At 26.7% G+C, this 13,191-nt stretch overlaps 1 protein-coding gene across 1 annotated transcript in view; it reads right to left on the bottom strand.

Annotated features, from left to right (window-relative positions):
* Positions 1-12,748, bottom strand: part of LOC107456846 (sodium/potassium-transporting ATPase subunit beta-1-like) — a 93,473-nt gene extending 80,725 nt beyond the window's left edge. The window contains exon 1 of the mRNA XM_016074811.3: positions 12,644-12,748. The gene's annotated coding sequence lies outside the window, so the exon portion shown is untranslated. The remainder of the gene's footprint in view (positions 1-12,643) is intronic.
* Positions 12,749-13,191: the final 443 nt, after the last annotated feature.

The following is a 13,191-nucleotide window of genomic DNA, read 5'->3' on the forward strand; positions in this document are numbered from 1 at the left end:
ATTAAAAAATTTATTTTTACGGAGAAAAAGAACAAAATGTTTTTAAACACTGTTTTAAAATTTAAAGAAAATGAAAAGCCGGAAAAGAAAATAAAGAAAAGATATAAATGAGTTCTATCTAATATTATATTAATTAATATAGCCAAAGCAAAATATATCAATACAAGCATATAAGGAGCACCAAAAAATTGAAAAAAAAATAGTTAATATTAAGCAAAAAATACAAAATATAACGTATCAAGCCAAAATAGAAAATATTTTTTTTAATACTTCTTTAAATATTTAAATATTTTTTTAAAAAATTTTCTTCTCTTCAAAATCTATTTTTTTCTTTGTTTTCTTTGCATTCTTATACATATTAGAGGTTATTCTTCGACTAAATGAATATTTTCTTCTGTGTTATTATCTAGTACTATTGTATTAATCTACTATTTGATTTTTTAAAATAAAAACATTGTTTGATGTGAAAACAATGATTAGCGGGACGTATTGTCATGATAGGTCAGTATTGGCTTTAAAATTATTTAATAAGGGGTCAGATAAATATTTCTAAAAATGCTGTATTCTTGTCTCTTTAATATACTTTCTTAAATGCTTAAGGATTGTTCAGTTTCGGTTTCACTTTATCGAAGTGATATATATATATATATATATATATATGTAATAACGGTGTATCCACACCGCTATTTTTTAGTTAATTAGTAGTCAAAGCAGCATGATTAACGAGTCCATATTGTGTATAATCTAATTTATTTAGTAGCGATGGTGAAAGCATACATCTCAGCCCACTCCCGCTGGAGATGGGGGGAGACCCATGTCCCGTCTAAGCTGACGGATTTTATTTAAGCATGATAAACAACAAAAAGCACACGCAAAAACATTGCTCCTGCATTTTATAGGATGATTTAAAGTTGTGAAGCGGCCAGTCATTATTGCTTTTTTCTGTATTCTTACGCCTCATCAATTTATTTATTACTCATAGCAAATCATTTTATCTTTCCTTATATGGAAGTGAAAGATCTTAAAATAACTTCTCTTTTGAAGTATAAATCTAATTATTATTCATTGGCATGTTTTTAGCCTTGAAGTCCTAAAATAGAATTTCTACCCTTATCCTTTACCAAAGATATTTTATGAAAACGAGTGAAGTTTTAATGCTTTTATTAATACAAAAGTATTTAATTTTTGTATTACAGATGTAACATAAAAAGCTTCAATTAATCTTTTTATGTTAGTTTCTTCGTTATAAAACAACTCCTAATTTATTACTACTTAATTCTTCAAATCGAAGCACTTTATGATACTTTTAAAAAACCACATCCTGTTTCTAAATCTATATTTAGCCAACTATACATAAATTTAAATAAAGATATTTTTCCTTTTAAGCTTTGTGGGAATCGCGTGATCTATTTAATTAACCAATAGTAATTTCTGAGATTTCCGTCTTTTCCCTAAATAGAGACATTTCAGGATTTTTTGCAAGATTTTCCCTACCAGAAAGACTGTTTGCTGATGGAGTAAACATCCCTTCTTCGCTCCCACTCAACTAAGAATGATCAAATAAAAGTTACTCTGATTTAATTAAAATCCTGTGTCTGTTTTCCTGCTCGGTCCGACTGCATCATTTTACATATATATATATATTATATATAGTTAAAAATACAAAGAAAGGAAGGTAAAAAATATTTTTAAAGAGAAGAAGAAAATTTATTATTAAATATCCTCTAATTGTTTGCATTCGGATAAAAATGTTCCCACCAAAACTTTTTTATGAAGAAATATAATTACAATCACATACATTGTATTTTTTTATATGGTAATTTTTCTAAAGAGTAAAATATATTGTGGAAGAAAGTACGATTTAAAATAAGTTAATAAAGTTAAAATACGCTAAATGACATGTAATTGACTAGTATTTTATGTATATAAAATTAAATTAATAGTTAAGAAGAGGACATATGGTGTAAAATTATTGTTTAACTAAGCAGAGAAACAGTTTGTACTTGTATATTTGATATACAAGTGGATTTGATATATATATGGTACTGTGAAAAATAATAAGAAATAAATCTTGGAATAAAGTATCATTTACAAAAAGTGAATACACGGCTTTAAGGTTAAAATACCTAAAATAATATATAATTAACTAGTACTCCTTGTATATATAAATAAGTTAATCGTTAAGAGGAGGAAATATCATGTATATTTAATGTTTAACTAAGCAGAAAACAATTTGTACTTGCATATTTAAAATTATTATATGTATTACTGTAAAACAGTAGGTTATTCAACATTTATGTTGGTACGAAGATGTCTTTTAAATTCAATTTAAGGAGAAATTTAAAAACTTATTAGCAATTAAAAATTTCGAAATTCAAAAAACAGATTTTGCTTTTTCTCTTTTGTGCTCGAAATAAAATTATTAAATATATTGAATATTGAAAGCATTAAAAAAATTGAGTTTAACTGTTCACAAAGACAAAGTATTAAAATCTATTTTGAAATGAGCATTAAGGAAGAAAGTTTATCGGATAACGAACTAAAGAAAAAGGAACAAAATTCGAATAAAACGTCCTTTTGCGGACTTATCGACCAGTTCCCCAGAAAACTTGAAGACTGCGAAGCGAATTTCGGAGAGAAGGGATATTCGAACTGAGAATTCGATTGTAGTTTGGGAGGGGTGGTGGGGCGTAGAAACAGGGCCGCTTGTTTACTTGGGAAGAGCTAGGGAAAATGTAGGTCATAGAGTCTTGAATTTCGACGTACTTTTTCCTTTTTTCGATTCTTTTTTTCAATATTTGTTGAAAGTGTCTTTTTTTAGACTTTCTCTCGCTTAATGTGAGCTTTCGATTAAGAATTTTTCTTTTCGTTATTTTAGAAATTGGGAGTGTGAAATATGCTTCAGGATATGATTGCATTATTCGTAAAATTTTTCTAAAATTGAATTACAGTTTTTTAAATTGAATGCAGGAAAGTTCGTAATTCTTCTGGTCTTTGAAATTAATATTTTCTACGAATATCAAATTCAGTATGTTTTCCAGAATATTTCAAAAAGCGAAAATAGATTTCAAATTGATGAAAGAAAATTTCTAATTAATGACATGCTCAATTAAAACTGTTTATTTTTTTTGGAGGGGGGAGGATGTAGTTGCAACAGTTGTTTTCGGTTCAAGAATTAAAAAACTAAAAATTAAATAGTAGTCACACACCTGACAGAAAAGTTTTTGTGTTCAAACTCAAATGAATCATTATTATGCTTTCATTTAATTTTAACTTGATGAGAACTTAATTTCTAATTAATGAGATTCTTGTTATGTTTTTAAATTCACTACCCCAACTGAACTTCATAAATTGTTCATTTGATGAAATCAGTCTTTAGTTGCTTCCTAACTTCTTTTCAAAATGGAAGAATTGCTTAGAATCATGTAAACGAGACAAGGTTATAATTTTTGTCTTTGATGTATGTTTAGTTAAACAGCCTAAATGCTGAAAATAATGTTATAATTAAATAAATTATTTCTCTTTCGACCAATGTTTGAATTATTAAAGTGGCAATTTCATTAAGTATTTAACTAATTTTACGATTATTTTGATTTTGAAATAGAGACGGGTAGATGACAGGTTTTTAAACTTCATAATTTGTCTCCAACAAATTTTAAAGATTAACTTGCAAAAGTTCATTTGCGTGCTTCAAACGTTTCAGTCAATTCGTTATTTTTTACAGAAAAAATGTTTTAAAACTTTGATTCTAAAACTGATTGATTCTAAAACTTTAAAAGAAATTATTATTATTGCAGCTTAAGAAAACACAACCGACAATGACTAGGCACGAGACATAGTGTTTCATTAAAGACTATTTATGTTTCAACTTTTGATATCCATATTTATGAGGCAATGCTTCCTGAAGTAACTTAAAAACTTTTAAGGTTGAGTTCACTTTAGCTGAGAAACATACCGCACTTTTCTTAACACTTGCAAGACAAGGGTTTTATTCTCATTGTAAATTGCTCTCTGATCAATAATTTAATTTTTCTAACAAATTGAAAGTAACTGCGAAAGGAAATATTTCTGATATTCTGTTCTTTGAAGTACCCAAGGAATATATTGTGCAATTTTTACGCAAACGGAAACATAACCCTTATATCTATACTACATGGAAAATAATTCTGGTAAATTTTACAATTTTCTGGAAACACAACTATGATTAATTAAACCAAAACATGCAGTATTTAAGACATTCATTTGATAATTTTTCCATCTATATGATAAGGGTTTACCGGAAATTCTGGTATTCAAAATTATAGTCCCTATTACCATACATTTAGCAAAATTTACAACAAAACTGAAAAGCAAATTTTATCAAATAAATGAATTTTTTGCCTGGCTCTAAAGTTTCAAGATAAAATTACCAAGTTTTATCACATTTACCAAATTTTATCTCCTATTATAAAAATATATTTTATTGTTGCTTTCATCAAATCATTACCAAAAAACTTCGCTAAAAGTTACTGAGCTTTTTAGTGGTCCCATAGTGCCAGAAACTTGCTCCACGGTGTACGACCATATTCTATTTGTTATGACCCTATTTATCTCAGTGTAATAAAAAGAATTGAGAAGTAATTTCATGTCTTAATTATGCTTACAAATTAAGATAAAATAATCTTGCATCGTCCGTTTAGTACGGATTTTGAGTAATTAAAACATGTACCGTTACCCCTTTGGCTGTGATCTCAAAANAAAAAAAAACTTATAATAAATTTCAATTTATTACAAACAATTTATATTTAATCAATTAATTTAACAACTTAAATCATAAAACCATATTCAATAAATTCTAAAGGAACAGTATATACAACAATATATAAAATTAAAGAGATATTTTTCATAAAAAACATTCGTAATCTTACTTATTTGCTTTAAAAACATAATTTTAAATAACAAGAAAGTTAAATTAACAAGAAAGCTAGATTTAATTAAAAAGAGCCATGCTGATGCCAAAAATCAAAATGGCAGTTACTGACGTAACTGTCAATGATACAGTAGCAGAATTAAAATCGCTGAATCAATAATTGCAAAAATTGTTAACTAACTGAAAAGCTTGGGCAGTGCCTCGCAAAGAATAATTTAATATCACATTTTCATTTTTTCTAATTTTTTTGAAATAATAATAATTAGTATTACATATCTTGAAGTCATCAATTTATTTTTAACGAGATTCTGCCTGAATACTTTTTCTTGTTCTCCTACCTTGACAACTAACTAACCTGAACTAAAGAAAATAGTTTCATAATAGGATAAACGAAAACTTTTCAAAATTGGTTACTTAAAAAATATCTAAGATACATTAAAAGCTTTTTGGTTTTAGGCGATAAAGGTTTTTTTACTGTTCTTAGAGTATATGCAAAAAAATGCCTTATTTTTACCTAAAATTGGCGGTTAAAAATAATATTTTTAATAAAAAGAAATATAAAAAGAAATAATAAAAGGACATAATAAAATACATAATAATACAGAATAAATACAGAATAAAAGACATAATAAAAAGAAATAAACTTTTATTTAAAAAATTTATATTTAAATTCAAAAAAAAAGTTGACGGAATTAATAGGATACCTTAAGCAATGCTTGATTTTTTAAAAAAAAATTGATTATTGTTATAAAAAAAGTACAAAAGCTTTTATAATTATCATATACCATATTTTTTAAATGAATTTATAACTTTTAAGGACTAACTTAATTTTAAAATGTAATGAAATAGCCTATTATACATGCAATATTACAATTAATTTCATAATGTTAATTTTTCTGAAATAAATAATAATATTTTCAATGATTTCTTTAATAAAAAGACAATTTTAATTTTATAAAGCCAATTTTAAACATTTTTTAATTAATTAACCTAATTTTCAGATTCATCAGTTAAAAAAGACATACTAATTAGGTTTGCACGGAATTAATTTATCATGTTTTTAGTGTATAGCTATTATATTTACAAATAATGCGCGAGATGCAATTAAATCAATACAGTGTCGTTTTTGATAATTAAGGTTAAATTAATTATTCTACCGTTATTTACTTTTTTAAGGTTCATCTTATTATTATCAAGAAAGTTATGAATGACTGTTTACAGAGCCGTGGATGCTCAGGGAATAGATTGTTCGCCTTCCAATGAGATGAACTGGGTCCCAATCCCAGCGATGTCAGGGCGATACGAACTTCGCACTCGGCTCGCACCGACCATAGTCATGGCGTAAAATATCCTCAGTGGTAGATGGATCATGGATCAGAGTCCTCTTGCCCTAAGGTTAACCATGGGAGGTTTTCGTGGGTTTCCTCCCCATGTAGCGCAAATGTGGGTTTGTTCCCTCAAACGGTCCTTCCCAAGGGGTAAAATCTCTCTCGATCCAAGAGCACCCTTGTCTTCTAAATTGGGTTTAACATTATGAGGATAAAAAATTGGGTCGGATATACAACGACGGTTGTCTAAAAAGATCCCTGCTTATACTGCTTTCAATTTTATGAGAAATTTAAAAGAGGATAACACTTAAATGACTGAATGAAAATTAAATGGCTTCAGAATATATCTTATATAATTTTATGAATTGCAAAGAATTTAAGTTAATTTTTTTAAATTTAAAATTCCCACTACAGTCCATTATATTTGCCATAGAAATGTTAAAATAAATATAACATTTTAAAAGTCAGCAAATAGTTTATAATTATATCTAACAACACTTCCGTTTTGAGAAATTTAATTAAAATTATTTAAAGTACTGATTTTTTTTGACTTAAATTTTCCTAACTTTTTACATTAATTTTTAGATTATTAAAGTGAAAAGAATAATTAAAAGTTACGTTGCAACTAAAACCAAAAATAATAATTACAATCTGTATTGAAATGAAGGGTAGAAAGTTATAACAAACATCAAGTTCATCCGTAACAAAATGAATGTACACTAAATGAAATTTTAGAAAACTCATGCAATAAAACCGTATAGAAACGGATTTTGAAGTAGTTTAAAATAAAACAAATTTTGAACCAGCTATAATATGGTAGTCAAGGAATTAGGAGGATCCGGGGTTCGAATCAAACTTCAGTACATCTGAACGTAACGACTGAAAAAGCAAATTTGCGACGATTCTTTCAAGCATGATGGTTTTCGATCTATGAAAAATCGAACAAAAAATATAATTAAAAAACTAATCAAATTTTAAGAAATCTGCTTCAGTATGCAAGCAACATGATATACAGCTACCTTCGTGCCAAATTTCTCTGCCGTACCCCGACCTATGGAAAATATCTGAAGCATACAGGTATTTTCAGTAGTGTTTTGTTATAGGAAATTTCTGGCAACATGTTTTTTTCCGTAGCATACTGATATTCTCTGGGAACTTTGCTGCCAGAAATTTTACGTTATATAAAAGAATTTTTTGCAGTGTCATTTTATTATTTGTTTAATTTTATTATTTCAAATTTATAGTCTCTTAAAATGCAAATATTAAAATTTCCTATTAACCTGGTTTTTTAAAAAAAACCCAGCCTACCAGGGTCATTATGAGCTGGCAGAAAACAGGTTTTATCGGATTTTTGATGAAAAAACCCGTGTTTTTTTCAGAAACATTTTAAACTTTTATACCCGTGTCCTCGATGAGATTGCAGGATTCGTTAGTAAACCCGGAAATTATATGTTTGGTAATATTTTGCCACTTCTTGTGTTACGTGTTACTCACGGATTTGTTCACCAAACATTCAAAACCTATTAAAATAAATTTTTAACCTGAAAAAAAATTTGAATCTCAACTTCTACATTTAACTAAGAAAAAGTTTTCCAAAACCTAATTGCATTTCAACGAGTTAAAAAAAATGAATATTAATTAATTTCATAGATATGATTCAAATTTTAAAAAAGTAGTTTTTACGTTTTATAGTGATGTATAATCTTGATTTATAAATTATATCTTTGCAGCTTGCTCGAGAAAAATCAATAACTTTTTCGAGGTACGTAAGTAATTTTATTTCTAAAAAACTGATAGTTTTTTATAAAGGAAGTATATTGATACTTATAGTAAAATGAATACAAACTGTCCAGATGTTCAAAGAATGCAAATTTGTATTATATCAAAAGTCAATAAATTGATATGGAATTGTGATTTTTAGAAACATAATTATAAAAATTTAATATAAATTTAAAAATAAAATCATATGGTTTCACGAACCCCAATCAACAATGTGGTCTTCATATTTTAAATCCACATTTGAAACAAGTTGAAAGCATTTCGATTTATGTATCAAATTAATTTAACTTAATTATATAATAATGAAAGCTAAATTATCAAGTTCATTTATCTTTAATTGTTTGGAAGTTTTTGTTTAAATGACAAAGGTGTATACAATTATTTTGCTTTTGAAGTAAAATCCATTGATTCAGTAAAGTTTAGCATAGTAAACTTTTAGAAAAAAAACTACTTCTTTATTTATATTTTTATTGAATTTTTTGTTGTTATATAATTTTTTTGTTGAACAACTGACCTAATTCTGAGTTTACGACTATCAACTGTGTAGTCTTGTAATTTTGAATCCAATGCTAAAGGCAAAGGAACTCCTGGATAAAGCATTGGGACAAACTAGCCTTCATAGTGTACTTTTTGATAGAACTACCTGCATTTGCGTTACATGGAGAAGTAAACCAAGAAAACCTTTCACAGTTTGCCCGACGTTAACGGGATTCTGACCTATTAAACGTCTACCACTCAAATTATCTTATTTCAGCACTGTGATCAGTGTGAATCGGGAGAAGAATTCGTATAAACCAACCACCGCTGAGATTTGAACCTAGTTCATCTCATTAAAAAGCGACGCTCTATCCTCATGAGCCCTCACAGCTCGTAAAAAAACCCGAGTTTTTTTTTATCTCGTGGGCCCAACTGAAAAACCTGGGTGGGTTTATTTATGTTGAGCCTAATTTGGCAAATCTCACCTATTAAAGAAGAAAAGTCTTAAAGTATTTTTTTATAGACAACAATATTCTTATTCAGTCGAAATAAACTAAAATTGACTCTGTTTTCAAGACAAAAATTGTAATAGTAATTATTCGGAAATACAGCTACATACTACTAATACAGTAATCACGAAAAAATAATTACTTCGTTGTATACAGAAATTTTTTCTTTAATTGATATCAGAACTTTAAAAAAATGATCAATAAAAGAAAAAAACTGCAAATAGTTTGATTTTTTGTACCCAGCAACCCTCTTAATCTGGGGGAATAATTTAAAATTGGCGACATTTCCAAGGGAAAATTGTAATAGTAATCATTAGGAAATACAGCTACATACTACTAATCCAGTAATTACAAAGAAATAATTACTTCGTAGTATACAGAACACATTTTGAATTGATTTCAGGACCTAACAAATTTTTTCAATGAAAGAAAAAAAAAACGGGTTAGATTGGCGAGTGACATTTCGGATATCTTCCTTGGGAGACGTTTCTTAAATGCACTTTTACTGCATTTGGAGTCTTACTTAGGAGAAACAAGTTTGCCGTAACCGGATGTTTACGGGACAGGTAAAAATCGCTCTTAATGAAAATCTTTTTTGGAATATGTCAAATTTGATTACTATTAAATATTGTTTATTGACTGGAGGCTGATTTAAAAAAATAAATTGAAAATTCATTTAAAAATACTTGTCTTTATGTTTAAAAAAAATAGTTTAATGACACTGATTATTGAATAGCTAAATAATGACTATTGATTAACTATTTAATTATAATTTTCTTATTATATCATAGAAATTCTACTCGTAAAACGTTTATATATACATTTCATTTAGATTAACATTTTATTCGGATTACCATTCCATTTAGATAAACATTTTAGATTGTAACTGTTATACTATCAACTGATTCGCAATTACTAATAAAATAAATTTCTTGGAGCTGCTTGCTCTTATCAAAAATGAATTGTATGCTCTGAATTTTAATTATGAATAATTTGTTATCTATTTAAAATAGATAAAAAATTTATATAAATTTAAAAAAAAGAATTGTGTCGAATGCAGTAACGAAAGGTTAAAAAAAGAATAAACATTTGACATACCTAAGTGAGCCTAAGGTTTAATAAAATAAGTCCATGAATAATAGATATGATTAGAAAAAAAAATAATACATTTGATTTTTAGATAGAGTAATTTTCAATAAAAAATTAAAAATATATAACTTAAAGTGGTATTTATTTAAGAAATGCTAATTTTCTTTTAAAACATATCTCAAGCAAAAGTTGAAATTTTTTTATTTCATATTTTAATTATTAACCAATTCTTAACTTATTATTTCACAATTCAAAGTACATATCTTAAATTTTTAAACTAAAACTAAATGTCCTTATGAAGTATATTAAAGTATTCGTTTTCAAATATTATCGCTTCTTTCGTTTTAATTAATATGTGCTTATTTTAAATAATTGTACGTAATATAACTTAACTATTTCTACAATTTGTTGAAGATATTATAAAGCAAATTTATGCCTTTATTATTTTTTTGTAAATATTTAGACACAATTAAAAAAAAATTTTTTTTGATGTTACATTGACTCAATTAACATCATGAATGTCTGAAATTGGCTCGTTTAATTGGAAAACGAATTTTGAAAATAATATTAAACGATAACTACAGCTTTAATTTATATTAATTCCATTAATTGTAAATTTACAACAATTATGAATTATTATACAATATAAATTATTGAAATGAAACGAATAATTACAATTATACAATAATTATATTTATCTGAGAATTATAAATTAACTCTCAAATTTTTATTTCAAATTAAATGTAAACTTAATTGTTATCAAAGAATAAACCTTTTAAAATTAGTATTTTTAAATTCCTGAAATGAGTATTTTTACTTAACGTAAGGTTAAAATCTGTTGAAAAAGAAACAGAAAGTCAAGTAATTTCTATCAAACTTTCAAAAGATGTTAAGTAAGTCTAGGTATCATAAAATGTTATGTATCTAACGTTTCTTTTCGGGAAAAACTTTAGGAAAGTTTGTCAAAATTTTGTTGTTTTTATATTTCTGTATTCTTATTCTATATATTATTCTGTATGTATTATTATTCTTGAACTAATTATTTTAAATATTTTTATTTCCATAAAGATTTGATAATATATTTGCTAAAATGTAGAATAGTTATGTTGAATGCGCATACATAACTATTAATAATCATATTATAAAATGCGATTACCCTTATAAGTTTTCGCATTTTTAATTAGTAAAAGAAAAATATTTAATGTAAGAATTTAGTGACATTATATTTCATAAGTTTTTTCTACATTTTAACAACACCTTTATTTCAAGTTTATTGTAAAAAGCATGATACATTTCTTTGTTTTGTTAGTCATCATTTACACATTTGAGGTACAAGTAGGCACCCATTACATAACTTTGGAATTTTTTTAAGTTTAAATAGTAGCTTGTTGGCATCGAATTTAATTTAAATTTTATTAATATTTATAGGCTACTACGCCCAATAATTATACCTTAATTCTTAAAACAATTTCTGTTTAAAGACTTAAATAAATAGTTAACATACATATCAAGAATAAACAATAAATTTATAATTTCTTAACTAAGCATGTGTTTGTTTATAAAATGTAAACATCTTAAAAGCAGAAAAAAGTGAGAAGTAAAACTTAGAATCACAAATGTGTGTGTCATTGAAATACATTTGTTATTCTAAGTTTCAATAACTGGTCAAACACAAATTAACTTAGTTTCTTTAACTGGTTATAGTTTTAGGTTAGTCTTGTAATTTTATGTTATTTGTCATAACATTGCATTCTTTAAAACAAATAATACATTTTTCTTATTTTCTAAATCTAAAATTTTAAAAGAATTTCAATCGTCATAGTTAGTTTGTTAAAAAAATAGTAAAGTAGTTTTAAAATATGTGTAAATGTTTTTAAATATAAATATGCAGTTTGAGTTTAAAACACTAAGAATAGACAGAAATGGCAATATCCACTATAATACGAGAAGATCGTAGGAATAAAACAAATATAAAGACATAAAACAAGCAGCATCCGCTTAACCTTGAAAATTAGCCTTGACCTACATTCCACAACTGCTAATCTAAACACTCTCCCAAACTACGACATTTTATGACGATGTTCTTCTAAAAATAGAATCTCATAACAGAACTATACATATCCTTAACAATTTAAAAGCATGAAAACATCCTTAGCAAACAATACTTTAATAGTTTATTATGTAGATTGGCTGAATTATATATTGTGCAACCGTTACATATTCTTCACAAAAATATAAAACTAAAGTTTCTTTCATCAAATCATTATTACTAACGATATTTCTGAAAATAATAAACGCCACGTAAATAGCTCATTTATAGCACTTAACATTTACTATGCGAGGAGGAATAAATTCTGAAACTACGTCACAGGAAAAGATGCGGATAAACTATTCCGACGGATTCTAGAATGCGGATATTCATCTAGCTCTTTATACTCCTCGATTCCCATACTTCTACTTCGAACTTTCTTTTTCCGTAGAGGGATTGCCCATAGTTGAAAGAATGTATGGGTACTATAGATAAGGGGTAATGAATAATAAGAGTAACTTACCTTTGGTAATGAAGTTTCGAGATACCTTTCGGAATCGATGGACGAGAGAGATGCGCTTCCGTCTGTTGACAATCGCCTACCCACCCCACTGCGCATGCGTCGAGACCTTCGCATTTTCACTCTCGCCTCTACCCCTTCTCAGTGTAATGTTTTGGAATGCGTAAAGCTTTGAGCAATGATTTAGATTTTTTAAAATATCCTCCGGAGATATTTTTTTTTTGTGTGCATAGTTGGAATAAGTGAATTCTGATTTTATATATAAAAAATCGTGATGCTTATAAAGGCATTTTCAAAGAAATTATTTTATTGACTAGGATTTTGGTATTTACAATTAATAATAGATGTTTTGTTATGATAGTCATTCGAAATGTATAAATATAAACACCATTGCATTTTCATGGAGTTTTTATTAAAGCCGCAAGTTTCTGAAGAATTTAAATGGCAAATAAATAAAAATGGAAATGAATAATTAAATGGCAAGTTTAAATAAAAAAAGACGATTTTTTTTTATTCAGAAAAATACTTTTATTTGACTAGGGTTTACCAAG

This window comes from Parasteatoda tepidariorum, chromosome 3 (genome assembly GCF_043381705.1).
Source record: "Parasteatoda tepidariorum isolate YZ-2023 chromosome 3, CAS_Ptep_4.0, whole genome shotgun sequence".
NCBI lineage: Eukaryota > Metazoa > Arthropoda > Arachnida > Araneae > Theridiidae > Parasteatoda > Parasteatoda tepidariorum.